The following is a 26,064-nucleotide window of genomic DNA, read 5'->3' as shown; positions in this document are numbered from 1 at the left end:
TTGTTTACAGGTTATCTGCTGATAATTTAGGGAATATTCATATTTTTTAAATAAAATATGTATGTAGGGTCATGTTTCCAGAAATTATTGCAACTAATTGGAGAATCTTCCCAAGAAATCAGGTAGAGATCTTAAAACTCCATCACATCTATTCTTTTCAAAAGACCTCCTTAAAACAATCCTGTTTGCTGAGATGGAAGGCATCTTTCCTCTAAAACTGCCAGCACTGGGGCACCTGGATGTCTCAGTTGCTGGAGAGTATGACTCTTGATCTTGGGGTTATAAATTCAAGCCCCATGTTGAGTGTAGAGATAACTTAAAAGTAGAGTCTTTAAAAAAAATTAAGCTTGGAAAAATTTTTCCCAGAACACATGATACTTCAAAACTATATTTGTCATTAGCATTATCCTCACTAATTATATTCAGACAACTCAATTTGAGGTTATAGCACATGATAGGCAATGATTCCCTAAATAAAAAAAAAGACCAAAATACTTTTCAAATAATGTTATTATAAGGAACTGGTTAGTTTGGCTTCTTGGTCTAAGCAAGTTTTGGATTTATACTAGGAAACCAATTGAGATGTCAATGAATAAGAATTGTGATTTTCCAATACATTGTTTAATATTTCATGTTTTCATTCAAATTACACATTTTCCCCTCATCCTACAGAATGCTGGGAGGAACCATCTAGCATAACAAGATACCATTCCTTAAAGGTTTTGTTTGTTTGTTTGTTTGCTTTTACCTTTGGTATCAGTGTGCTAGAACTTTAAGTTTGGGTTGTGAAAACACTCTCCACAATCAAAATAATTGCAAAAAATAAGCAATATTCTCATTTTCAATGTCACGAATTAGCAATCAATATCCAACTCTAACTCATCCAAGTACAAAAAGGAATTCATTGCAGGTAACAAAGACAGGTCCTTAAAGAATCCCCCTTTTTTAAAAAAAGGAAGGCTCTATCATCATTGTCTTTTAAAAAATTGGGAATTTTGTTTCAACCTTGTTCAATTTAATTTTCAAGATACCTAAATATAAGATTATCAATATGCAAGTAGGTATACATTTGTGTGATTTTGCAAGAACAATTGTACAGAGTGGCTGTCAGGTTAAAAAGGTAGCACATAAACATCTCATTAACTTGTAGATCAACGCCACAAATGCAACTATAAAATCATGGACAAATTTTACTATACAAAGGTTATTACTAATCAGTTTCACTTTTTGCAGGAAAAAAGATGAAAACTCTTATATGACATTCTCTAACAGAATACCTCCATGACCAAATTCACTTTAATTCAAGATGGCTGCATGCCCATTGCTTCTAATGGCAACTTTTGACAAGATGATAATAAAAATAAAGAGGTGAGAATGCTCAACACACAAGACATTTCAGAAAGCATTCTGGCATTTTTAAATGAAGCTTCTGGCTTTTTCCTCTGATTCCTCTAACTGTCATTCAACTGCAACCTCTAATATTTTGCACCAGTTATTAATTATTTACTAATATGAAAGCTACTTTATTTAGCTGAAGAAATAAAGCCTAGAGAGATAGTGTATTTTCTAGTATTTTAATATGCTAGTTGAATTAATTCCAAAAGTGAGTTTGATTACAGTTGTTCATTGTTTAGCTTTTATGAGGGAGCAGTAATGTCACTTTGAACTCAAAAATGTGCCTGCTCTACGGTCCAGTTAGTTATATCCTAACAGAAATGCTATGATTAATCTTGTTTTTTTTTACTATTAAGTGGACAGTACATAGTGACTTTTCAATTCAGACGTTTCCTCATTAGAATGTTTCTCCCAACTTGTGATTTTTGTGGCAATAATAATAACGAAATCGTTTCATAATAAAAAAAAATGGTGATCACCATATATTAGAAAGGAAAAGTAGGAATTCAAAATAATTTGTACTGCAAGTCAAAAAACATTCTTCTATTCAATAATAGAGCTTCCTAACAGAACTTCTTGGGAAGATAAAAATGTTCTATATCTGTGTTATTCACTACTGGCTACATATGGCTGTTGAGTACTTAAAAGGTTTGAACTAAGGAACTATATTTTTAATTTTAGCTAATTTAAATTTAAATAGCCCCACATGGCTACTGGCCATATTAGTCATGATATATGGTGTAATATGTTTCTGGTTTCTACAATTATTGTTGGAGTTACTGATGTATCTAAGCCTTTAATGACAATATACATATGTGTGTATATACATATATATATGAATTTATTCTTGAATACAATGTACTAAAACAATGTACTAACTGTTTAAAAATGTACTAAATGTAGTAAATAGTGACAATCTCTAAAGGCACTAACATGTTTAGGTACTTTATATGTGCATGTTTGTATATAGATATGTAAATCTATAAATCTATGTGATAAGTAAATTGACTTCTCTTTAAATACAGACACACATATATGCATATATGTATATATATTAGTATAAACTGTATTAGCTCAAATTAGTTGTGGTATCAACAACTACTAATTCTTAGTAGGCTACAACAATATAGGTTTGTTTCTTACTTCTGTTTTTCAGGATTCAATTATAACTAGGCTCTGGGGCCAAACTAAAGGAGTGGCTACTATCAACGAATTAATCAATTTCTTGGCAGAGAGAAGAGAACAATGGTAGAACCAAGTACAGGCTCTCAAAGATTTTGCTTGGAAGTGGCATATGTCACATATATCTCATTTCATCGGCCAAGTCAAGTATGGTAGACAAGTCTGATATGAGTGGTGTTGAGAATATTATCTTCCTTTAGAAATAGCCTGGTAGAGGAGAATCTGATAGAGAAGGGCAGCAAATACTTTGACAATAATATAATTTCTTTTCTAGAGATACATGTATACATACATATAGATACAGATATATACCACAAATATCTATATGTGTATACATTCATGTATTTGTATATATACATATATACTTACACAGCTTCATTACAAAAGAGATTTGAATCATATACATGTATATATAACACCAAGAGAATACAAAAAAAGAATTAAGAATACAACAAAAATAAGAGATAGTCAAAAAAAGGGAGTACATAAATATCAAATCAAAGGTCCTTTATAATTGATAGAGTTGGGTTGTAAAATGGATTCTAAACTTACTAGTACACCAAAAGAGGGAAACACAATAAATTCTTACATTTACATTAATCATAAGATAAAAATAAATCAATTTCCTAGAGAAACATAGCTTTCATTGGTAAAACAATTTATGAAAGCACTATGTGATAATGAAAAAAATTTGCCTCAAAATGAATATATGTTATAAATATATGCCACTACAATAAATAAACAGCCTCAATGCCCAGTAGGTATTCAGTAGATATTGACTTCATGGAACAAAAAAGATAGGAATGTCAAGTTTCCTGTAGCAGCAACGTAAAAAGTCGCTTAATGTGTAATGTTAAAGCTCAACAAAGTAAACTATCTTTTATAAGGCAAATATATAAATAATTATCTAAAATATAATTATGAAAACAATTTAAAAAACAACAATTATGTGACTTGATACAAGAACAAGTTTAAAGTATATGGAAGAATGAATGGACTAGACTATTTATGCAATAATTAATGAAAGAATTATATTAGACCATTTCGTGGAAAAAGAAACTGGTTCTTTAGTGGTAAAATAACATAATCAGAATTATAATAAAAGTTTACAAGAATTTTTAATCTAAATTGTGTACTTTAAAGTGATACTTAGGTAAAGTTTGGTGCAGCTTCATACATGTGTTAAGGACTTAAGAAATACCTATAAACAAAAGAATTCAATGCCAAGAAGTCCCAAAAGAAATATACTAAAGCACTGAAGTCATATTAGACATTCCCTTTGAAAATGACTATATTTTACATACAGAAATTGCTTATATTTTCAGAATTTAGGAATTTCCTAAACTAAAAAAGGAGTTTATTATGGAAGTATAAATTTATATAGGGGAATTAAATGCATACTAAAGGATTAGAGTAAGGGTTAGGATGAGGATTACATAATTAGAGATGACTTCCTTTAGCTTAAGTCATTCTCTCTTTACATAGATCTGCATTATCCAATATGTAACTACTAGCGGCATGTGGCTATTGAATGCTTGAAATGCGGCCAATCTGAACTGAGATGTGTGTAAATGTAAGATACACACTAGATATTTTTTTAACTTAAAAAAATGTAAATGATCTCATTAGTAATTTTATATTGATTATATATAAATCAATGAAATTATTAATATTTTTAAAATATCAGACTGAAGAAATATCAGACTGAAGTATATGAACCAGATTAATTTCACCTGGTTTTTTTTTTTTTTTTGATATGGCCACTAGGAAATTTAAAATTGCATATATGGCTAACATGGGTGGTTTACATTATAGCATTATTGGATAGATAATTCTGAGAGGAGACATGATAGAATCAATCATACACATACCTAAAAGCTGGCTTAACTTAGATTTAATTAAGAAGGAGATAATTGAGAGCAACAAAGGTATCTATCACCAATTTAGAAAGACACAAGAAAGTGTGCAACATAATCTGTATCCAAAGATTGGCTGGTAGACACCTTAATTACTGATAACATTTACTAAGTGCTCACTAGGTACCTGACATAGCACATACTTTATCCCATTTAATACTCATAAAACTCCTATGAGGTAAAGACTAAATCGGACTGAAGGCACTTGCTGTGTATTTTCCATGGTCATTTGCCAAAAATTAGCTTGTCTTTCTTTTTTGTTTATCTAAAGTCTGCAAAGGTGGGGTTTTTATACTTTAGTAGCTTTCCGTTAATTTTCAGATAGAATAGAAATGTTAAAACATGAAAAAGAAAGTTGGTTCTGAAGTGTATGTATGTAGAAGAATCCGTGATCAACAAGATTAAAATATAAAATAAACTGATTATTAAGTATATAGAGAGATATCATAGCCTGAGAGAGGGACTGAATGGGGCACTAGTTTATTGACACCTTATCAGAACCTTGACTTTTAAGACCCTATTTCCTAGAGTAATATATTTGGTAACGATCTAGAACACACCCCATGGAGGGGTGTGGCATGCTGGCCTTAACTGAAGGCAGTGGCAATCATTGGTAATCACACTGTGACAGATTGCATATTTGTCTTACTCTTTGCATTCTCTCATTTAATTTTGGGGAGTCTATATTTTCTCCATGAGTTGCTCCAATTCTGCTTTTCCTGAAGAGATTAGTATAAAAGTTATTGTTTGTTTTGCTCTCTCTCTTCCACACTATCACAAAATCAGACCCCTCTCCCCACTACAGTAGGAGTTTATTCTTCATTTTGTTCTGACATCTCCATTTGTATGGGCCACCACCAGGGAAATCTCATTAACTGTGAGTTTTAAAGCTTCATGTAAACTACAAGTGTCTCATAAACCTAATTTTGTTATAGGAGACCCTTGCATTCTCAAGGGATACCCCCCTGAGACTTTCAAGAATTCTCAAAGTTAAGACTACTATTATAGCACATTTCTTCCTTAACAATGCAGTAATGCAGAATGAAATATATATATAAATATCTCTTCAGACTCTCAACAGTCTACAAACACAAGGCCAAAATCATGTATAAAGCTATTTGAGGGATAAGAATTGTTACTTTCTTAGGTCTCTGTCCTACTCACCAACATTATCATCGGGCTATTTTCTGGGGAGTATTTCACAAAGCAACAAAGTTTCCATCATGTCATGAGTGTAACTATTGAGAAGATGATGAAGAGAGAACAACAGAAACCCAAGTTGACAAAGATTGCCATGTAGAAAAAATGGATGGGGAAGCTAACTCGAGCACACTAGCTTCAAAACATGAGATTCAATTTCAGTTGTGGTAAATTACAAATTATTACTTGGTATTGTGTCTAAAGATCGGTTATGAAATAATGAAAGGAATTTTCTAGCACCAAATTTAAAGGATTACTCAAGCAATTTAATCAAAATTGAATTGTATTGGGTATATTTGAATGCTAGCTGACCATTAGAGCATTCCTTGGACACATCTATAATTATACTTTAGCAAATCCTTCTTTATGTGAAATCTGGAGCAAGGTTTTATTTAGTGGTTAATGTAGAAGTAAACAGATCAAAATTTAGCACCCAAAAGTCAGAGCACTTGCTCACATGACTTTCAATTTGTGGGACCTATCTGAAATCACTATTTCATTTTCTGTGTCCATGGCAACTTAATATGAGAATTGTAATAAATTCTTAATCATCATCCAATAAGCTCATTACGTTTCTGATTTAGCCCTTCTAATGACTTCTTATGTCTTTGAGATTCCCACTAGGAATTCCCAAAGTGAATTTCATACATTCTATGTAGCTTTGTTGTTTGTTTGATGCAATAACCAACAGAATTACTGAATGCAGCATGAACCATAAATCAATATTTGGAAATATTTGTTTTAAAAAATGTTTAATGATACTTTTGGTGAAAATAGTTGGCTATTAGACACATATTTAGCCTTTTTTCTATTCTACTTCTAGAAATAAGAGAATTCCCTTCCTCACGTAAGTAAAAATGTAAAATACATTCGTCAGTTCCAGTAAAACAGCTGATGAGTTCTTTATTAATAGCTTGTAATAGAACCCCCAAATATTCATAAATAATTCTCCCCCTTTCTTCTTAACATCTCTTTTTCTGAGCTGTAGAACACATGTGCACACAAATACACAATTCACTCTATTTAGTTCTGAGCCTAGGTATTTAATGATTTTTCCATTCATACAGATTATAAATTGGTGGAATATGATGCTTCTTTCATTTAATTAAAGAAGTACACTTGCAGAGCAAAATAAATCTTAAGTAACATTATTTGTATTCCAGGGATTCATTTTCCATTCCTTCTAACTTAAATGTCATGCTGTGTTTCTGGATTCGTTAACAACTCCAGGCACATTTCCCTCCACTTGCCTCTGTCAACCCGGCAAGCTGTTCCTTCTAACTTCAAAGTGTGAATATTTTTGCTTCATCATCAATTTTGTAGTTTGAAGGGAGAGTTGGCTTACCTAACAAGAAACCATACTTTCCAATGAAAACAATAGAATAGGGATGCTAATTACCACTTCCTTTTAAAATATGTATGCCTTTTCTTCCAAAAAGAAAAGACAAAGGAACTTCCTTTTGTAAAAGAATAAAGGCAGAGTATAAAAGAGATCTTCGAACAGTATTAATTATATTTTTAAAATTTAGAATATTAAAACCACAACACAATTATCAGCTGAATATTCATGTATTCAGACTATTCAGATCATAAATTGAACAGTTTCAAAAATATTACAATGTTTCTAAACAAAAGTTCCCAAGTTGCTCATCATTTCTACAAAGTTACCTGGATACAGCTCAATGCTGAATATAAAAGTATCACTTTGTATTCACTATATTGGCTTTGATTCTACTAGCAGGATCTAATCATTATGGCAGTCCTGGTCTTAGTTCCAACCGCACATAATCAATCTTGCTAGTTTATCACATGGCTAACCCTAAAGAATCTTTTTACCTTAAACAATACAAAGTTGAGCTCAGTCTAAAATGCAAATATTACAGTGATCCAAACACATCATCAGAAGACAATATTCATTTCCAATTCACTTTACTGACTTTACTAGGTGGCTCTCTGAATTTTAGTCTGCGTACAGCTCTGCAGAGAGATGGAAACAGCAATTATGTTTGGAAGAATTATTTGATTTCTTAAAGCTACCTTTCAAATGAAAGGTTTAGGAAGGAAATAAATAAACGGAAATAAAACTAACATTTTTAAGGATTCCATTAAATTAGGCAAATCTTCAGAGTTAGTGATCCTTAGCTTTCTTTACTTGGTTCTAATCAGTGATTTAAATTTCTAAGTTAGTTGTATTTATTATCAATAAGTGAAAACACGTACCAGTATCTCAGGACTTATGTGCTTGACAGTGTACGAAATGTTGTCCTCTAATATCTTCTTTGGTCTCCCCCAGGAACTTATAAGGTGTATATCACTTCCTCATTGTACAAGCGAAGAAGGAGCGGCAGAGAGATGAAGCACCATGTTCAATGTCACTAAGCCCCTACACTGAGGCTTTGCTCTCTACTGCCAGTCATGCTTATTTCCCCGGTTTGAGATTTTATTTCCGCTCCATTAGATAAAGGACTTTACAAACCACCTTTACATTCCATAGCAATTACTGACCTCACATTGAAATTTGGAACTGCGAAAGTGTTTAAATTATTTATGGTTCACCTAAGTATAGTTTAATTATGATTCACCTAGGCATAGTTTAAAACCAAAGATGGGATTCTTTTAAGTTGCGCCTGGGATTTTTTCCTATTCTTTTTATTTCTGCATAATTACAAAATGAATATATGCATAGCCCTGATTTCACGATTTCTTCCACACCCATCCCCAAGATCACTGTATTCAGAATGATATGTGTTTCACATCACATATATGTATCAGAATACATGAAAGATCATATGGAAATGAGTAGTTTTGTGATTTTTTTAATAAATGGAAAAATACTGTGTATTTTGTTCTATAATTTTCTTTCTTTACTTAATAATACATCTTAGATGCTTACCTTTCACTACATCTGTCTCATTTTAAAATGTACAATATAGATTTTTTTAGATTATACAATCATTCTTCTATTAATAGACATCTATATTGATTCCATATGTTCATTATTTGAAACAATGTAATAATGATTATTCTTATGAATGCACATTTGGGAAGACTTTCTCAGTCAGATAATGTTAAGTGGAATTGTCAGGTCAAAAAAGTATTCATACAGAGTATAAGAGAAGCTGTTTCCTTGTACAATCTGATTAACTTTTTATATTTTTTTATTTTGCCTGTGATGAATTAAAACAGCTTATTTTAAAATTTGAATATATCTATTTAATGGGATTAACAAGTGTTTTATATATTTACTGGTCATTTGTACTTCTATAAATTTTCTATTCCTGTAATTTGCCCATTTTTCAAAGAGAATGTTCATTTTTCATGGAGGATTTTTAAAGAATAGTCCTTATATTTGAGCTAATGATGTATTTGATTTACAATTTGATTGGTTAAAGATTAAGTTCTTGGGATCATTTTTCTGGGAAAAAAAAAACTTGAATGTGATGGTTCATTTCTGTGTATCCAGAATCATTCAAATATCTTCCATTCCCTAATTCTCTTTTAATACGTATTCTTGACAATAGATTCTAATTCCTATGGCTTCCCCCCCTCCCCTTGAAACAACAACATCTTTGAAATCTAATGTGATTTTGATGTTTATATTCCCAGAGAAGTCTAAAAATGTAAACTAGCTCTGGTGAATGACATAGAAGTCTAATCTTTTTGCTTAGGTGGTTGACTAAAAGGAGAGGGAAACTCAGTCTTTGAGGAATTCTTATTCTATGAGAAGTAAAATGTGTTTATTAGATTCCTCTTGGCTCTGCCAGTCATGATCTACTTAACAGACAAATGAGGTTATACTAAATCAAGTTGGTAACACTGGATAGGTTCCAGAATTCAAAGTCTGTCTGTGTATAAGGATATGCTGATTCAAACTATACACCTAAAGCCTCAACATTACTTGTTGCATTGTTTTGAGGACAGAAAAATAATAAGAAGCTACAGGTAATTCCAAGATTCTGCTGATAATAGAACTTTGGCCTAAAATGCACTTCCTCGGGGGGCAAGATAAAGAGCGTAGCTTGTTATAATGGTCTTATGTAATTAAGCTAATGTGGAAGCCTTAAGACTTAAAACGTTTCTGTAAAGGATCAATGTTTCTGATCATCTCACATACTCTGGATATATTTCAGCATAACTTGTATCCCAAGTGGTTATGCTAGAAATTTCCAAAAGAAGGATTTACATTTTGAGAATGTGTTTGAGCCTCTTTATCCCATTTTCCACCATTGAAAAGAAAACAGGTACAAATACTCAGAGATCCCTTAAGAATTCTTTATCTATTATTAAAAAAATATCTGCTTTCCTATGACTGAGAAGCAACTATAAATTTAAACTAACACTAAAGGATTGAAAAGACTTTTTAATGACAACAAGAAGATTATGGATAGTTCCATCACATACATGACATCTGGTATCTTCTTCCTTGCCAAGATCTATAAATGGCTTAAACTGTCACTTAACTTTGTAAGAAGCAATTCTTTTTTGAAACCAAACAACCTAAAGAATGGTAATCAATACAGCAACAACTGTAGAAGCCTTTAATATTAGTGGCTATGTAATTATATACCAGAATAAAAGGTTTAAGATTAGCTCAAGTTCAAGTAAAATTAGCCGATATATTGATTTTATTCTATAAAATCTTATGTGCAGATACATAGTGACTTGTATAAATGTCTTAGCTATCAACTGCTGCATAACAAATGATCTCAAAAGGTAGTGATTTGCAACAGCATTTTATTGTCTCCACCATTCATTCTGTAAATCAACTAGGCCCAACTCAGTGTGATGTTATCTGGGTCTGCAATGTCCAAGATGGCTTGCTATGTGCCCAGCACTTTGGTGGAGAAAGCTGGGCTCTGCTGGGATGCTGTGACAACTGAATATCCCAATGGTCTCTACAACAAGATAGCCAGTTCTTTTACAGCACAGTTCAGAGTTATCCTAAAAGGCAAAGCAAAACCTACTAGGCCTTCTAAAGGCTAAGGTGAGAAACTGGCTCATTGATACTTGTACCACAGTAAAATGGTTAAAGCAAATCACAGGGCTAATTCAGATCCAGTGTGGTAAAGCACTAGAGAGAGGCATGAACACTAGGAGGCGTGGTTCATTGGGGGCTGTTGAGAGTTTAGTTAAGCAACTTCATGGCATTGATGCCTTGGCATCCATTTTGTTTGACCAAGCATCCTGCAGGGGCCTTAAACTGAGATCAGCCCATCATACAAGCTGACATCCTAGATACAAGTCCACAGAGTCATAAATAAACATTAAGTTCCTGTTATGACTTCGCCAGTGGTCCTGTGATAAACAGTCTCCTCTGTCTCCCAGAGCCTTTTCCTTATAAGCTCCTTAGATAAGACTCCTGCAAAGCTTACCAAAATCTCACTCTTTTTTGTTTAAATTGACCCATTTAATCTAAGCCTGGAAACTCCCCAGAGCACTCCACCCAGGGACCTAATTAAGGCATGTGCCCTTGGTCCTGCCAGTTGTTTTTGCTGTACCTTGTCTTGACCTCCCCATGTGGTCTCTCCAGGTTTGCCATGTATTTTTTCCAGGACTTGTGAGTAATAAACTTCTCTATTTCAATTCTTTTGTGATCTTTGTTGAAATGAAGCTCACCATATGACACCCTAGTGTTTAACTTAACAAATGTTAATCTAATAAAATTACAATAGGGACCGTTTTTGGAGAATAACGACCACAGTTAGTCCTCTGGCCAGATATGATACACATCCTTCCCATTTCTGAAATACATTTACCAAACTCCCTAAACCCTCAAAGTTTCATCCCATTTCAACATCAGGAGCACACTTTAAGTCCAGGAATACATGATGTAAATCAGGTTCAGGTGCAGTTGAGGTTAGTTGTGGGGGCCTCTTCTTGATCAGAAGACAATGGAATAAAGAAATGGGAATAAAGAAAGCTATTGGGCCCCACATACCCAACGTACAATGGGGAGACCGGATCAGGAGAACTGCAATAGTTGCTTCCATTCATAAAGAGGAGGAAAAATGGGAGCAACATAGAGTCACTGGCCTGAAAAAAGTCTGAGATCTAGCAAAGCACAGTTGCCATCTCACTTTGCTCAGAAGGGAGTATGTTGATCAGGGCCCAAATACATTCTCGGGTGGTTCTTCTTGGCTGCTGGTGCCATGCTCTGGACACACTTTCATTTTTCCTTGGTAAGTTCCTTCAAGTGGAATGGTGAAGTCTCACAAAAGATTGATATGGAATTTCTTTTAAAAATCTATCATATAGTTTGGTGGTTTTTTTCAAGTTGTATCATTTAATCTCCATCAGCATGTACCAGTTCTTCTAGAGTTCCAACTCTTCCCAAGTGAACCAAAAGTTGATCTTGTTAGCCTTTTTAACGTTAGCTGTTTGGTACCTCATTGTGATTTAATTTTTGATAATGATTATCTTACCTGTAGAGGATTTTTTTTAGTTATCGACCATTTTGAATGACTTCTTTGCAAAATGGTCAAATATTTTTTCTTCTGTTTTTAGTTATGTTGTCTTCTCATTGTTAAATTTTAAGAGTTTTTTTTTTAATGTATAGCAAATACAAGTGCTTTGTATTTGTATATAATATTTTCTCTCAGACTGGGGTATTTCTTTTCATTTTTAATAGAATATCATCAAGACAGCATGGTATTGGCACAAAAACAGACACACAGACCAATGGAATAGAATAGAAACCCCAGAACTAGACCCATGAACGTATGGCCAACTCATCTTTGACAAAGCAGGAAAGAACATCCAATGGAAAAAAGACAGCCTCTTTAACAAATGGTGCTGGGAGAACTGGACAGCAACATGCAGAAGGTTGAAACTAGACCACTTTCTCACACCATTTACAAAAATAAACTCAAAATGGATAAAGGACCTAAATGTGAGACAGGAAACCATCAAAACCTTAGAGGAGAAAGCAGGAAAAGACCTCTCTGACCTCAGCCGTAGCAATCTCTTACTCGACACATCCCCAAAGGCAAGGGAATTAAAAGCAAAAGTGAATTACTGGGACCTTATGAAGATAAAAAGCTTCTGCACAGCAAAGGAAACAACCAACAAAACTAATTGAATATCTTAAAAAGTGAATAAGTTTTTAAATCCAATGACATTCAATTTAATTTTTTAAAAATGGTTCATTCTTGGGGCGCCTGGGTGGCGCAGTCGGTTAAGCGTCCGACTTCAGCCAGGTCACGATCTCGCGGTCCGTGAGTTCGAGCCCCGCATCAGGCTCTGGGCTGATGGCTCAGAGCCTGGAGCCTGTTTCCCATTCTGTGTCTCCCTCTCTCTCTGCCCCTCCCCCGTTCATGCTCTGTCTCTCTCTGTCCCAAAAATAAATAAACGTTGAAAAAAAAAAAAACTTTAAAAAAAAAATAAAAATGGTTCATTCTTGTTGTATCCTATTTTTGAAAAATCTTTGCTGTGAATTTCTATTTTTATGAAGTCAGCTGAATTTTTATTGGAATTGGATTAAATGTATAGGTCAATACATATATATTACAAGTTATTTTTTCAGAATGATACATCTTAAAGTCAGAAAGTTCTATATGAAGTATACTTCCTTCCTTTAGATCTGATTTGGTGTAATCTCTACTACATGAAATGATTTTTAAAAAAAGTAATAATCAGGGACGCCTGGTGGCTCAGTTGGTTAAATGTCCAACTTTGGCTCAGGTCATGATCTCACGGTTCTTGAGTTTGAGCCCTGTGTCGGGCTCTTTGGTGTCAGTGCTAAGCCCACTTCAGATCCTCTGTACCCCCTCTTGCTGCCCCTCCCCCCAGTGTGCATGTGCTCTCTCTCTCTCAAAAATAAATAAACATTTTTTTAAATGTAGTAATTAAAATAGTTCAGTTAGAGATGAAGAACAACTCTTGAGCCAATAGAGGCATTTTTTTCTTGCTTATTCAAAACTCAGAGCCTTTAGGATACTAATAAATATAGCCTCAGAGTATTTATGATGAAGTGGGTCATTATATGAATATTATGCTTAATATATCTATAGAATAGAGGGCAAATAACTAAAAAAATTTTCATAATTAATTACTATTGTTAAATATTCTGAACTGACCATTTTGATTATACATTAAACTTATTCATGGAATTGCCACGTGCTTTCTCAGACCGGCTGGAGTTCGCTGACATTTAAGGCACTGAACGAGTCCTTCTAATATCCATTCTCCCTCAGTAGAGAGTGTCTTAAATAAGCATCTTTGTTTATCATCAAAATTTAAAACACTTTATAAAAACATCAATGACTTTAAGAGTTCTAGGTATTTCATAAAATATTGTAAATTTTATATTTGATCCCTAGGCAACCTTCTCAAAAAGTGCTGTTTTATATACCATCTTGGCAAAAGTACATACATAAACAGGCTTGTATTCCTGAGGTAACAAAAGGCAAAATTACCCTGTTTGAGTATGGTTTTCAGCCTGCTTATAACCATAATGTCTGCAATGGCCGGCCATCAGTTACTGTTTCAAAATGCTCCGGGGAATATTCAACTGCTGTAGTCTGAAGCTTTGTGGAATAGAACCTATAAATCTACCTACCCAAATAAACCAATAAAAAAAAGTGCGACTTATGCTATGAATATAAAACCAAAATTAAAAAAAAATAATAAAGGGTAGGTTTGTTATTTTATTTAAAAAGTTTTTAACTTATTAATTTATTTTGAGAGAGACAGAGACAGAATAAGTGGGGGAGGGGCAGAGAGAGTGGGAGAGAGGATCCCAAGCAGGCTCTGTGCTGTCAGTGCAGAGCCTGACATAGGGCTCGATCTCAAGAACCATGAGATCGTGACCTGAGCAAAAATCAAGAGTTGGATGCTTAACCAACTGAGCCACCCAGGTGCCCCAGAACTAATATATTTTAAATAAATATACTTGATCTTAGTGGCAGGTGTTTATTGGGTGTTTGTTATGTGCCAGGCACTATTCTCAGTGATTTTCCTAAATAAACTTGCAACAACTTTCTGAGGCATGTTATTATCCCTGTATTACAAATGTAAAAACTGAGAAAAAAGGAGGTTAAATAATTTGCCCAAGATCAACAGTTAGGAATGGTGGACTAAGGACCTCCAAAATGCCACTCATCCATAAAACCAATGAACACTGGCAAAAATCATTAGAATCAACTTTTTTAGAACTCCAGAATTAAGTAAATATTTTCAACAATCCGAGAAGCTTTTATTCAAAAAATGACTCAGTCTTGATGAGAATAGTGAATTTCGTGGCATCCTGCCTTGCTTTCGTCCTATTCCCCTCCCCCCAGCTCTGTAGTAGTCTCTAAACCCAGCAGACATGCAACCACCCAGAGGGGCACACTGGGTTTGGAGCTCCTTAGGAAACACGATAGAAATTCCTCAGACAATTAAAAACACAACCAGTATATGATCTAGCAATCCAAAGTCTAGATAGTTATCCCAAAGAATTGAAATCAGGATCTCAAAGAGATATATGCATTCTCATATCCACTGCAACACTATTCACAATAGTCAAGATGTGAAAACAAGCTAAATATCCATTAGCAGAGGGATGAATAAAGAAAATGTGGTATATACACACATACTATTCAGCCTTAAAAGAGAAGGAAATTCTGCAATATGCAAAAACATAGATGAATCTTGAGTATATGATACTAAATGAAATAAACCAGTCACCAAAAGACAACTACCGCATGATCTCCTTATAGGCACTATCTAAAGTAGTCAAATTTATAGACTCAAAGAGTGGAATGGTGGTTGCCAGAGGCTGGAAGGAGGGGAAAATGGAATTATTAATCAATAGACATAAAGTTTCAGTTAAGGAAGATGAATAAGTTCTAGAAATTTGCTATATAACATTGCACCTATTTGCAATAATACAGTATTATACACTTCATTTGTTAAGACAGTAGATCTCTTGTTAAATGTTCCTAGCACAATAAAACAATTTTTTAAAAAGCTTCATTCACACACAGACTATTGTCGCTGTTACACTAATCTGGCAGCTCCCTGGAAAAGCTCCTTTTGGAGCTGACTCCACCCATTCTGGAAGCAGTCCTATCATTAGCCATTTATTGAAAACAATCAGCAGCAATTATTTAACATTGCATCATCCCAAAGCTGTGACGCTAGTTGTGGCAATCAAAACATAAGATATCAGGTTAAGTCTCCATATTCTAACCCCCTCCCCCGCAACTTTCTTGCTTTATTTATCTCCAAGTCTCTCCAGCACCCTTGCACACACACACACACACATGCACACCCCACATACCACACATTCTTCCTTTAGCCAGAAGACAAAAACCTTGCTTATCTACTCATGCAGATAAAAAGCCTCACAAGTCACCGATCCATGGCGTAAGCCAACATGACTCTCTGCTGCACTCATGTCACCATGTTCTTTGCATGACATCATCCTTCACAGCATGTTTCAGTGAAATTCAAATCTATCACCACAGCCAAGGAAATGCTTTTATGCATCCATCTCAACAGTCCTGCAAATATGTGTGTGTGAAGAACTCCATATTTACACACAATTTCTGTTATCTGTTTTGAATGTATCATAAAGAAAAAATGACACACAGAATATCTTGACAACTAACATAAAATGAGTCTCATTCTTCATCAGTACAAATATCAATGTGGCATGAGTCTCATAAAGAGAAGACATCAGTGTTGAGTCTGAAATTTAAGGGTCTGAGACAATACTTATAACACAAGAAGTTAGCCTGCCACAGTGTCAGATAGATAGACAGATGATAGAAGATAGATGAAAGATGATAGATGATAGATAGATAGATAGATAGATAGATAGATATCCTGACAGGAAACACAAAGTTTTTATTATCACAGATCATCTTAGCACTGGTGAGGCTATAAATGGCCTTACTACTAAAAGCATCCTGAAAAATGGTATTGATATAATTGTCTAATTATTTGGGGGGAAATTAGGATTTTGCACAAACAGAGGGGTTGTACCACAGACTCACAAAAGCACGACACCCAGAGCTTGGCTGCCACATTCTCCCACCCTACCGTCTGGAGAGGGAAAGGCTTTTATTCTGGGATATAAGAAAATACTACAGGAGAGAGAAGTCTCTGAATCTCTCTGAAGTAATATACTATCTCTATCTTCCAGGACATGTTTGCTATTCAATCTTTCTTTAACCAAATTTGACAGTGGTCATTCCTCAGAAAGTTTAGACTATGAGGGAATATGAAAGCATTCAGAGAATTGCCTTCCAACAATCAAGATATAGAGAGTGAAGCTAAATAGTCTAGTGACCTCTACTGATTTATTCCACAGCTTTCTATTATTGAATAATGAAAAGTTGGCTAGACAAATGTAAATGGGAAAAAAGTAAAATGACGATTATTGACATTTTGATTAAAGAAATCAATGACATTCATAATTATTGTCTTAGTCTAAACTACCTGAACTTTTAGAGTAATCATTTACTGGCAGTAACATGGAACTATAATATATTTTCAGATTGTAGTTCTTTATTTGAAAGTAAGTGATGTTTAAAAATGTTTTTCTTCCTAAATCTTTTCTTGAGAAGACACAACAAAAATAACCATGCTTCAGATATTGTCCCTTTTCATCACTGAATAGGTAATAAATTTATATATCCTATAAATTCTGGTCAGACCAGGTTACTTTACTTAAATCCTCATTACCTTCTGCCTACTTGCCCAGAATATGGCAAAACATTAGAAAAATAAAACTGACTTTATTTACTTTGATATAGCAAAGATATGTTCAAATACATTTCGAAATGAAACAAAATGGCCCTAATATCTAGAGTACCCTTTAGAAACAAAGCTTCACATCCTGAGCATGGCCTATGTGAAATAGTTGGACCCCCTCACAGCCATAGTGATTCTTTTAAAGCATAAATCATACCATGCCACATCTCTGCTCTCCCCTTTTGATAACTCCCTATCTCAGAAAAAAAATCAGAATCCTTTTGAATGGCCTATAATAACCTTCATGGTCTGCCCATCTTGAGTAACAGTTGCTTTTTGTTTCTTTTGTTTTGTATTGCTATATCTACATATTCCAACTACTTGGTGGATGGTTTGATAAACTGAGTATGATTGGCATATAGACTAGAAATAAGTCCTAGGGTTACTTAGCTTTCCATTAAAGCTAGATACATTCTGTATATAATCCAAATGGTTTCTCCTGGGAGATTTTTTAAGTGTCATGAAAATGTGTTCTCTTGTTCAACCCCAGACAGAGACTTATTAAGCATCTTTTGAGAGCAGTCATACACTCATTCAAGACATAGTATTTGGAGTACAGACTATCCCAGGTCTAACAGAGGAGATAAGCTATGTACATCAATATTAATAGGAGCAAAGTAGCAAAAGAAAAAAAATGAAATCTAAGGAATTCCAAGGAAATTATAGTCAAGATCACCTGATTACTTGGTCCAAACTGGAAAATTCTCCTGAGTGAAATGAGGAATATCTAGAAATTTAGTTTTGCCCTATTTCATAGAAAGATAGAACAGAAGTAGGGTGACACTAATTTTATAAATTTCAGAAAAAAAATTTGGTAGTGATATCTATATACGATATAGGTATATTGGCATAACACAGGCTTTGTTTACCTGGTTAGCACACAGAACTACAGAATTCGTGCAGATCCAACTAGGAAAAGGGCATACAACACCTGTCTCTCCAGCAATGTGTCAGCAACATCATTTTTGTATGAAAAGAAAAATGTGCTTGCTCTATATGTTACTGATGTACCTAATCACAATGACTTTCACTTAGAGGAGAAGATTTTATTTTAAATCATGGAATTTATATACAAAATTGAGCTTTTTAGGCGAGGTCATATTAATTCCCTTTTGATAGGGCTTTTTTTTTTTTTAAGATGTGTGTCATTTCTTTGTATTTTGTCTTTACAACCACCCTATGGTGAAGGTGTTACTGCTCTGTTTTGTCAGTGATGGAAACAATAAACATGGATATCAAGCAAGGAGCAGTAGAGCAGAAAAGTTGCTGGAGATGTTCATACACCACCTTTCCAGAACGCATCATGGGACTATAAGGAGGGCCGGAGCTTGCTCGGCTGGCAGCAGAAAGGTCCACATGGCATTTGCCGTACATCTAGGAACTTTGGGCAATTTGCTTCAGCTATACGATGGGGACAACGATACCTATATCCCAAGGTTGTGTTACAAGAGTTAAATGAGGTGAAGTACACAAAACCATGGTGTACGATTATCATGGTTCTCAGGAAAGCGTAACTTAAAAAAATGTATATATTTATCAATAACCCAATGTTAGAAAATTCTGAGAATCATCATTTTGGATTGTGTTTCTGGCTCTCTCAAAATGCTTCCCATTTTGAACTATTCCCTGAAAAACTTACGTTGCCAATCAAATCTGAATTACTGCTTGCTTCTATAGACTACTTTCTTGAAGACTGATTACCTTTTGACTATGATTTGAGATTTAGTTTTCATAATGGGAAATAACAGTTTTGCAGAGTGGTCTGGCAGGGTTTTGTAGAACAGCTTCAGTCAGGCTGACATGTGCTTTTATTAACCATATTTCCTGTAGCTGCACAGACAATGAGAAATCCACTTCTGTGAGCAGAACCAATTATAACTGAACAGGTACACTTTTTCCCCAGCCTGGTCATGATGTCAAATGTCTGATTAGAAAGATCTTGTGCTTTTAGCAAAGTGGGGGTGAATTTCTTTCCATTTGCAAGAACAAGATATTTCTGCCTTTCATTCCATAGTCTCTTAGTATCTTAATTCTGGTCTCTCAATGTCAAATAGAGTCATAAATGCAATGCCCTTGAGATGAGGAAAACAATATTGTTCTGTGTTTCAAAGCAGATTGAGCTAGCTTTGGAGAGGAGCAGGCTGCACCTAGGCACAGAATCAGACGTATTATGTGATCTAAGAGAGAACAGACACAAGGTACACATGAAGAATATGACCCAGGGGAGGCAACATGGGATGGACCCTGGTAGCCCTGCAAAGGAATCTTAAGAACAGCATCAACTACAGGGAAACGTTAGGCTGAAACAGATAGAAAGCTGAATGGAAATACTGCCTTGTGCATATATAAAACAGTGACACCACCACAATAAATCAGGTTTTGAAAGTGTGGGACTGAAATAAGGAAGGGTAATTCTAAAAAGACATTTCTTAGGAAAATCCTCTTATAGATGGTAAGAAGACAAAGTAGGAACCAAGTTCCCACAAAATGCAGGATTACAAAGACAAAGCAGGCCCCATTAAGTCAAGCATTACAGACGTGGGCCCCTCCGCTCTCAAAGAGAGAAACTTGCCAGCAATGTCAGCAGAAAGACCACCATCCCCTCAAAATACTATAAGCTTATTTTTGGAAACTTCCTAGTTCTTCTCTTAAAAATTCTTCAGCTATGGCAAAACAATCTGCTGATATTTCGAGGAACTCAAATGAAGACTTTTCAGTTACTTTTAACTCTTTCCTGACCAATGTACAGATACAGAATCATAGATGGGTAGAATATTTAAGCTCAAAGGAATAGTAGTGATCATTTGTTCTAACCTCACTGTGTAGTCAGGAATGCCTGGATTATCTCAGATCACATGGCAAGCTAGTAACAGAGCCAGGACAGGAATCACATTCTCTTGATTTCCATACAGTATTTTTTTTTCCACCACAGCTCAATATTTTCAAAAGAGAATTGCACCTGTATAAAGTCCAAGAAAAAACTCTGTTAATAAGAGAACCCAAGTAGGAATAAGCTAAATTTAAAAGGTCACCAGCAGAGACTTACAAAATGAAGATTCTTTATTAAAAGTAGGAGGGGAAAATGGGGTGTCTCAGTGGCTCAGTCGGTTAAGGATCGACTTCGGCTCAGGTCATGACCTCACAGCTTGTGAGTTTCAGCCCCACATCGGGCTCTGTGCTGAGGGCTTGGAGCCTGGAGCCTGCTTCGGATTCTGTGTCTCTGTCTCTCCCTCTCTCAAAAATAAATAAACACTTTTAAAAAACTTAAAAAAGAAAGTAAGAGGGGGAAAAATGCAACCTAGGAAGAAATACCTTTTACTTTCACTCAAAATATATCTAAAGCTAACCATTTTTTGTTATTCCCATTGCTGTCCTGCTGACCCAAGGAAGCATCGTGTATAGCAATGTCCCCCTAATTGACTTCCCTGTTTCCATCCTTGTTCCCCTACTAACAGCAGCACAGAAGTCAGAATGAGCCCTTTAACACGTGATTGTCATTCCCCGACCCAATCCTCCAATCACGTCTTGTTTCATAAAAATGTAAGCCAAAATTACTACAATGACCTGCAAAGACCTATACAATTTGCGTCCTGCATTCCCTCTCTGATTTCATCCCCTTTTGTCTCCTTAGCTCACCATATTGCAGCCATCCTGCCCTTCCAGGTGATTCTTGAGTACATTAGGCACATCCCCGCCACAGGGTTTGTACCATCTCTTTCTTCTGCCTGGAGCATTTACCCCACTCTCGGTCTGCAAAGCTCATCTCAACTATTCAAGTCTTTGGACAAGTGTTGTCTTTTCCATAAGGCACACCATGGCCAGCTTATTTAAAATTATTCTACTCACTTTGCACTCTAAATCCTACTTACCTTGGTCTATTCTTTTTTACATAGCACTTATCAAGAACTACTATATTATTTACTCCTACTAGAATGTAACATTAAATAGAGTATCAAGGCATTTACCAAGATGTTTTGTTATTGATGTATATGCAGCATCTAAATCAGTACCTAAAATATAATAATCAAGAAGTATCTGCTGAATGACAGACTTGACTAAAAGCAGAGGGTCACCATGTTAAAAGCCATAATCTCTGGTTTTACTCAAATGAAAATACAAAAATTCTACACTGGAGAGAGTACCACAGAACGGAGTGTTCCTAACTCTGAAGGAAGGGGTCTAATATGAAGAAATGGCAATCTGAAGAAATGTCAGAAGTATGGCAAAATTTGTTATAATGATAGTGCTCGCTTTGGCTGCACACATACTAAAATTGGAATGATACAGAGAAGATTAGCACGGCCACTGTGCAAGGAGGACACACAGATTCGTGAAGCATTCCATATTTTAAAAAAATGTTATAAAGATATTCAGGACTTGAATTACAAGATTTAACTAAATGGAATATCAAACAATTGGCCAAGATGGTAAAATAAAAATTCATATTCTTTTAAATTAATATTTAAGTTTAATAAAATTTCAATCTAAAGCCCCACTAGATGTTTTTACAGAAATTAATGAAATAACTTAAAGGTTCATTTGAAAGAATGAGGAGCTGAGAACCTACCTGATCAGTGATAAGAAGAAAAAAATTATACCAATATTAAAACGAAATTAGACAATACTACTTGTGAGCTACTGATTTAAAAAAAAGCCAGATAAATCAAAGAAATAGCATAAAATATTGAGAAACTTCTTTCCGAACAGATGGGTAAAGAATAATTTAGTAAATGTATGGAACTGGGAAAATGTTTCAACCATTTGTTTTAAAAAAGTTTTTTTTATACAACATACAAAGTAAATTCCTCATGGATTAAGGAGTTAAATAAGAAAATAAATACAGATTTAGAAGAGTTATAAGTGGGTCTCATCTTAAGGCAAGTCAAGCTCTCCAAGTTTAAGATTTCATAACTAAATTATGAGATGAACACTTCTGAGAGCATTATTATTACTATTATTACTATTAATAATTATTATTATAATATTATATCCCATTCCTGGGATACTTTGGCAGATTACTTGGAAATAATAATAATTGTTAATATTAATAATGTTGTTACTATTAAAAAGCAAACAACCAATATGAGATGATCCTGGAAGGAATGGCACTAATTTTGTGAGATAAAAGCCTGAAGAGGATTCAGGGTCAAGGATTAATCAGTAGGGTTTAGAACTTTCACTTTCTGTTCCCAGTTATTATTACCAGATCTTCAGCAAGTTCATTTTTACCCACAAGTGCCCTGTTAGTGGTTCCTTGAAAAATCTAAGAAAATTGAATTCATAGTTTGGGGCATTAAAGACCAGAGCAATCTCATGCAGTTGGAACACCAGAACTGAGATGAAAGATAAATATGAAGTGAGAGTGAAGAGCAATAATAAAGAGGATGGCAGGAAACTTTTGGAGCTGATGGACAGGTTTATGGCATAGACTCTATTGATGGTTTTGGGTGTATACTTATTACTAAACTCATCAGGTTATATACATTAATTATGTATCACTTTTTGTATGTCAAAAATATAAAATAAAAAAAAATTCGGAAGAAACAGAGTGAAGAGCAAGAGAACAAAAACAAACAAAGTTGAATATATATAAATCTCCCACATAAATTTTTGAAACTAAAGGAGGAGGGCACCGGAATGCCAAAAATTATATGAAATTGAGGGCTTATTTGATTTTATTTGGACAGTAAAAAACTTGACATCTAAAAGGATGCTGGAAATAACAGCACTGCACATACCCACACTTCCATACTCATACACAGAGAGAGGCACACATGGGTGTACACACACACGTACTCTCAAGTAATTTACTAAGAAAGTTAGAGTTGATGGATATAAGAAGGAACCAACTTCATTCTTGTTCTCTTATATCCCTTCAAATTTCTGTGAACTAGTAGTTGTTCTAACTCTGCATAAAATTTTGAGGAAATCCCTTTTAGTCTTTAGTGAACAGTAGTTTATAAAAATCCACATTTGTGTTAGCCACTTAGATCCAAGCCAGTTTTGTATAACAACGAAAGCTCAGAGAGCTTCTCTAATTTAAGGCTTCTTCCTGTAGTAGCTTAATCTTCCTGACTGAGTTGAGAGTAAAATAAAGTTAAGTTTCTTCCTTCCTTCCTTCTTTTCTTCATTCCTCCTTTCCACAAATATTTATTGAGTGATTGCTCTGAACCAGGAACTTTAATAAAATACCAGGGAAGCAAGCACAAATATATATTTAAAGACGCACAGTATCTAATTGGTAAGACAGGTAACTAAGAGAGCCATTATAACACTTTATGGTAAAGACTCTGATAACAGTTCATTAGGCCTATTATGGAAACCCAAATTAGGAACACCAAACACAGACTTGTGAACTAGAGGACAGGAGGAAGAGCACCAAGGAAATTTCCTTACAACAGGTAACAACAGAGAGCAATTTAGATGAAGGATAAAGGATAGCTTAGAATTCTAGCTCTAACACTTATTGATAGCTCTCTTACTATGGGCAATTATTCTCTGAGCCTCAGTTTCCTTGTCTATAAATTGGGAATGATAATAACATTCATATGAACATTGAAGGGATTTAATTAGAATTATTTTGTTCTTTAGAATTTATTAAGTCCCCCATAAATGGTTGTTAAAAACAAATAAAAATAACACAATTCCATTTGGGAAGACTGGGAACTCAGGAGAGAATAACGTCCTCTGCAAACTGAAAATTCAGTGTGGCTGAGGTAAAAATGTGAGGCATGATAGAGAGAGAAGTAGGCTGAAGAAACAAATAAGGGACAGATGGTAAAAAAATTAAAAGGAAAGCCACAAGGAATTTTTAGCAAGAGAGTCACATGGTAAGATTTTTCTTTTATAATGATAAATATATCAGAGTGTGGATAATAAATTTGAATATAATGTGACCAGACATAAAAAGACTAGTTAGAAGATGGTTTCAAGAATCCAGAAATGATGCAGACCTCAAGTAGAGAGGTATATACTCAAAAATGTTAAAGAAGAAGAATCCAGACGATTTCACGACTAATAAATGGGAAGAGGGGGGAAAAAAAAGGAAGGACTGTTCCTAGAGGTCTGGTTTAGGCTACTCAGTAGATGCTGGTGGCCTTCGCAAAAATAAGAAATCAGAAGGAGGATTAATGTAATTAATTTTTTTAAGACAGTATAGCTGTCCTTTTGTTGTTTACTGTTACCCAGTTTCTTCCTACTTTGAGGGATAAGGAAAGATTACACTTTCTCACCCCCAAACAGACATATACAGTAGTCAGTGCAGTGGATAGAGCTACACATAGAGATCTCTTGGTGCATTATTTTAAGTTCATGGTTGTGTACCTTCTCTTACTCACACAGTGACAACTGGCCATGTTCCAGAAGGAGCCTCCCTTAAGATGGGTCCCTAACTAGAGGATTCTGTGTTTGAGAACATTTTCTTTTGACAATGTATAGTTCCATGGAATTTTAAATTCCATATAAATTCTGTATCTTAATGATTTCCACAATTTTTCTAGGAAAAAAATAAGCATCACTTAGTCATAACTTGAATTTTGATTCTAAAATCACAAATACTCTCCAAGACTGACTAAGTCTCTTAAAATATTGATCATTACTTCTATTGAAGGCCAGTAATCCAGACTTTTGGTCTTGGAAAGTTACCCAAAGTTGATGAGCCTTAATCACCTGTAGAATTGAGATAATAATTTTGAAACTAACTTCATTGGATTTTCGTGAGGATTAAATGAGTCTATACATGTAAAAAGCTTAGAATTGTGACTGATTCACTGTAATCACTTAGTTAATAAAGCTCTCCAGTTGGTTATTTTTAGGCTTTATATGTACTTTTTTTGTTCCTTATATTTTGGACTTCCTCACAGAAGTACACCTTATTTTCATTTTTTTTTTCTCATGAGCTACACACTCTCCAGCTTCATCTCATCCTGTCACAGAACTTTATTTACCATTTGCATTTGCCGACACTTGGATCACCAGATTCAGCTTGGAATTCTTTCCTAAACTGTAGATCATCGTTAACTTCATACTGGCCATCTCAGCTCAGACATCTCACTAACATTTCAAACTGAGCATACTTTAAACCAAACTCCTCCCTTGCCCTTGCCCTTGCAAAACCACCGTTCTATCTAGGTCTTGAGCTCCTGATTTAGTAAGTTTAACCACCATCTATGTTGATGCTTATGCCAGGAACCTGGGTATTTTCCTCATACTGTGACTTTCTTATTCCCTACACTTCATCAACCACCTGTCCTACAAATACCACCTCATAAAGTCCTTTTTAATATTAGTCTTCCAGTCACACAGGTGGTCATCTCTCTCTGATATTAGTACTTCTGTTTTGTTTTCCTGCTTCTGTTGGAATTGATAATCTGCTCTCAAATTAGGTTGATTTTCCAAAATTGGTATTTATGGAGGTATAAATGATATTTTCAGCCTTGTAAGTGTCCAATTCAATGAATTTAATAAATTTAAAGGGTTGGGCCACCATCCAGGTGTAGAACTTTTTTATCATCCAAAAATTTCCCTCTAGCCTGTTTGCAGTTCACCTCTGCTCCTACCCACCACTCTAGATAACCACCACTCTAGGCAACCACTTATCTGTTGTCTATCTCTATAAACTTGCCTTTTCTTG

The 26,064-nt window shown here is 34.7% G+C and overlaps 1 protein-coding gene and 1 non-coding gene across 2 annotated transcripts in view; one reads left to right on the top strand and one right to left on the bottom strand.

Moving 5' to 3' along the window:
* THEMIS (thymocyte selection associated) overlaps window positions 1–26,064 on the bottom strand; it is a 174,724-nt gene that overhangs the window by 45,587 nt on the left and 103,073 nt on the right. The gene's annotated exons all lie outside the window — the stretch shown is intronic.
* Window positions 21,676–21,782, top strand: LOC124529440 (U6 spliceosomal RNA). Its single transcript, XR_006966339.1, has one exon. It is a non-coding gene; the product is annotated as a U6 spliceosomal RNA (small nuclear RNA).

This window comes from Lynx rufus, unplaced genomic scaffold (assembly GCF_022079265.1).
Source record: "Lynx rufus isolate CCGP_SWC_20201006 ecotype Redwood Valley unplaced genomic scaffold, mLynRuf1.p SCAF_6, whole genome shotgun sequence".
In the NCBI taxonomy this organism is placed as follows: domain Eukaryota; kingdom Metazoa; phylum Chordata; class Mammalia; order Carnivora; family Felidae; genus Lynx; species Lynx rufus.
This window is presented reverse-complemented; position numbering and strand designations above follow the sequence as displayed.